This window comes from Salvelinus sp. IW2-2015, linkage group LG1 (assembly GCF_002910315.2).
Source record: "Salvelinus sp. IW2-2015 linkage group LG1, ASM291031v2, whole genome shotgun sequence".
NCBI classification, from domain to species: Eukaryota; Metazoa; Chordata; class Actinopteri; order Salmoniformes; family Salmonidae; genus Salvelinus; species Salvelinus sp. IW2-2015.
Window position 1 is genome coordinate 28,283,360 of NC_036838.1, and position 4,907 is coordinate 28,288,266.

A 4,907-nucleotide genomic window follows, 5' to 3' on the forward strand; every position below is an offset into this window, starting at 1 on the left:
GGACAGACGGGCAGCTCATGCGGCGCTGGACAGACGGGCAGCTCAGGCGGCGCTGGACAGACGGGCAGCTCAGGCGGCGCTGGACAGACGGGCAGCTCAGGCGGCGCTGGACAGACGGGCAGCTCAGGCGGGGCTGGACAGACGGGCAGCTCAGGCGTGCCGAGGCGCACTGTAGGCCTGGTGCGTGGTGCCGGAACTGGTGGTACCGGGCTGGGGACACGCACCTCAAGGCGAGTGCGGGGAGAAGGATCAGGGCATACTGGACTGCCGAGGCGCACTATAAGCCTGGTGCGTGGTGCCGGCACTGGTGGTACTGGGACGGGGACACGCAACTCCGGGCGAGTGCGCGGAGGAGAAACAGGGTGTACAGGGCTCTGGAGACGCACAGGAAGCCTGGTGCGTGGTGTAGGCACTGGTGGTACTGGACTGGTGCGAGGGGCTGTCACAGGCGGACTGGTGTGTGGAGAAGGCACCGGATAAACCGGACCGTGGAGGCGCACTACAGGTCTCGAGCACCGAGCCTGCCCAACCCTACCTGGCTGAATGCTCCCCGTAGCCAGGCCAGTGCGGCGAGGTGGAATAGCCCGCACTGGGCTGTGCTGGCGAACCGGGGACACCATGCGTAGGGCTGGTGCTATGTACCCCGGCCTAAGGAGACGCACTGGTGACCAGATCCGTAGAGCCGGTTTCATGGCACCTGGCTCGATGCCCAATCTAGCCCGGCCGATATGAGGTGCTGTTATGTACCGCACCGGGCTATGCCTGCGCACCAGGGACACCGTGCGCATCTCTGCATAACACGGTGCCTGCCCGGTCGCTCTCTCTCCACGGTAAGCACGGGGAGTTGGCTCAGGTCTCCTACCTGGCTTAGCCACATTCCCCGTGTGCCCCCCCCCAATACATTTTTGGGGCTGCCTCTCTGGCTTCCAGCCGCGCTTACGCGCAGCCTCCTCATACCGCCGCCTCCACGCTTTCGCTGCCTCCAGCTCAGCTTTTGGGCGGCGATATTCACCAGCCTGTGCCCAGGGTCCCTTACCGTCCAGAATCTCCTCCCAAGTCCATTTCTCCACAAAGCGCTGTTCCTCCATTTCACGCTGCTTGGTCCATTGATGGTGGGTTATTCTGTCACGTTCGTTGTATGGTGGAAGAGAGGAGGATCAAGGCGCAGCGTGATATGAATATATCTTCTATTTATTTATGAAGATGAACACTAAACAAACTATACAAAATAACAAAACGAACGTGAAGCTATCATACAAAAGTGCAGACACAGGCAACTAGACATAGACAATAACCCACAACCCACAATACAAAACAGGCTACCTAAATATGGTTCCCAATCAGAGACAATGCAAAACACCTGTCTCTGATTGAGAACCATATCAGGCCAAACACATAGAAATAGACAAACCAGACTTACAACATAGAATGCCAACTCAGATSACACCCTGACCAAACAAAACATAAAACATACAAAGCAAACTATGGTCAGGGCGTGACAGAATGAGGACCTTTTAAGGAAGAAATGTGTTTGTTTCTAATGATTCTATGCTTGGTCTTATGTTTTAGCCTTTCTATTGTGTGTGTGTTTTTTTGCCTGCTTATGTATTTTGTAAGTTAATAACTATGTATTTTTTCTATGTTTTGTAACTTTCCCCAGGAAAGTTCCCCACTTTTCCATTGCTGTAAATGAGAATGTATTCTCAGTCAACTCACCGAGTAAAGTAAGGAATAAATCAAAAATGTATATAAGGCGATATTCTGGGTACATAGATATTTCTGCAATTCTGGGTGAACAAATGTGAGGCAAGGGAAGTTTTTTTTATTGGCTCAAGGTCTTAATTGTTTTCTTGTTTTTCTTGTTTTAGAAAAACACAGGACATTGCATTCATAGACAACTATTGTTACACCTCTGGTGTGTAATAACGCATGCACTTTTCCCTTCAGGAACCATACTGATCATTTTTACACCTCTTAATTGTTTTTTAATTATTTAGTGTTTTTATTATTTTATTTTAAATTGAATGTACATTTGAAATGTATGTAGAATTAAAATGTACGTTTAAGATGACATGAACAATTATGGTTAGAGTAGGATTAGGGTAAGAGTTAAGGTTAGGGTTAGTGGATAGTTAGTTGAAATGTTGTTGACAGTTAGTTGAACATCTACAAACCATCTATTTGGGACCATCCAAATAAAGTGCTAGCATTTYATCTATACAGTCTCTATGGTATAACCCTATTGTAGTTCATGGTCTAATTAGACAAGGCAAGCCACTCTCTTCAATCACACTGGTAACATGACATGATGCCTTCAGCTATTGAAGAAGACAGACATGATGCAAGAAAACAGTCTATGAATAAGGCCACCCAGGAACATTCAATGTCGTCTTGGTAAGCAACTCCAGTGTATATTTGGCCTTGTGTTTTAGGTTATTGTCTTGCTGAAAGGTGAATTTGTCTCCTAGTGTCTGTTGGAAGGCAGAGTGAACCAGATTTTACTCTAGGATTTTGTCTGTGCTTAGCTCTATTCCGTTTATTTTGATCAACAACAAAAAACTCCCTAGTCCTTGCCGATGACAAGCATACCCATAACATGATGCAGCCACCACCATGCTTGAAAATATGAAGAGTGGCACTCAGTTATGTGCTGTGTTGGATTTCCCCTAAACATAACGCTTGGTATTCAGGACATMAAGTTAATTTCTTAGCGCAATACTTTAGTGCCTTATTGCAAATAGGATGCTTTTTAAAAAAAGTTCTCCGTACAGGCTTCCTTCTTTGCARTCTGTCATTATGGTTGGTATTATGGAGTAACTACAATGTTGTTGATCCAACCTCAGTTTTCTCCTATCACAGCCATTAAACTCTGTAACTGTTTCAAAGTCACCATTGGCCTCATGGTGAAATCCCTGAGTGGTTTCCTTCCTGTCCGGCAACTGAGTTAGGAAGGACACCTGTATCTTTATAGTGACTGGACACCTTTATAGTGACTGGACACCAAAGTGTAATTAATAACGTCACCATGCTCAAAGAGATATTCAATGTCTGCAATAGGTGCTCCGGGTCTTTGTGGTCGAATCTGTGTTGGAAACCCACTGCTCGACTGAGGGACCTTACAGATAATTGTATGTGTGGGGTACAGAGATGAGGTAGTCATTAAAAAATCCTGTTAAACACTGTAATTACATACAGAGTGAGTCCATGAAACGTATTATGTGACTTAAGCAAACTTTTACTCCTGAACTTATTTAGGCTTGCCATAACAAAGGGATTGGATACTTATTGACTGGGCACACCACAAGGGATCTTAAGCTAGTGTCCCATTAGTAAATAATGAGCCTGAAGACAGCTAAGGAGAGTGAATGAGCACACAGTCAAAAGTATTTGTCCTTTCATGCTATGAGGGATGTCTCCTTTTCATTTTAGTGTAGGCCTACATGAGTTCTTTCAAACAGGTGAACAGGTGAACTGTGGCAAAAGGAACTTGAAAGGCTAGACTACAGACGTTTTTGAATTTGTTGAAATGATTCAGGGGTTGAGTAAGCTTCAATGTGATGATGATGATAATGATTATTATTACTATTATGAGACATGAAATCTGAATGAAAAGATGGAGATGATACGTACAGTGCCTTCAGAAAGTATTCACACCCCTTGACTTTTTCCACATGTTGTTGTGTTACAACCTGAATTTAGAATTGATTCATTGAGATTTTGTGTCARTGGCCCCATAATGTCAAAATGGAATAAAGTTTTTATTATTTCAAATTAATAAAAAATTAAAAGCTAGAAACTTTTMTTCCTAAGGTGAAAGTCAGTGATCTGGGCCCACACTTGACCCGTCAGCGCACTTACAGTACCATCACTTATATTGTACACACCCAAAGCACATGAGACAGACACAGAACACGAGACAGACACGGAACACGAGACACACGATAAAAACCCTTTTTTATCTATTGTAAAAGAGTATCACTGTATTTCCGAGAATACTGTACTGTATGTAATACAATAAATCCAAAGGCTCCTGGTTAGCCTTAAGCCTCGTGCTCTAACCCCTATCCTCTCTGTCTGCACTTCTAGGAGTCACCATATGCTGCCTGTCACTCACAGAGCTAAGAAGTCAGCAGCCCTATATACATAAATACCAACCGTATTTCAGGTTGGCCTCCCCATTGCGCTGGTGTCTGGGACCTCAAGATGTATGCCCTTGATGAACTCAAACCCAGAAGGCAGTGGCATAATGATGGACTTAAGGCCCAACCAAAGTCAAGGCTTCAGGAATGATGTGTATTCAGTTTGATGTTCCATATTTTTCCATAGTAGGTCTGACATACAGAGGCGGACGTAGTTCTATGTTTCTCCAGTTTCTAATGTAATGGGCCCCCACCAACTGATTCTGAATGCAAATCTGATCATTAAACAGCTTTATAGGGCATATACACTGTATAATTGCCTAAAATGAAACACTTATATGAAATAGGTATTTTTTAATTGTGGGATAATAATAATCATAGCAGTTCATGTACAAGGGGAAAATTGCCCTTTTTAGGGTCCTCACCTGTTGAAATGTGTTAAATGGATCTGTGAGATCCATGTAAAGGTTGGGCCCCCCAGATAGAATATGAACACTTCAGAGAAATATGAAGACTTCAAGAAATTAGCTTTAAAACAGCAACATTTTCTCTCAGCTTCATGGCAAAATGTGTAGAATAGCATGAGATTAGCTTTAAAACGGCAAATTCTTCTCTTTGCCCAATGGCAAAAWGAAATACCCCCCACACACAAAAACAGTACTTGTCATTCTGTGTAGCTCTGCTGAAACATCAATCTCTTCCATTCCTGCTAAAAGAATCACAGTCCTGCAGGCATTATTTTGGACCGTGTCAAATGACAAGTTAGTC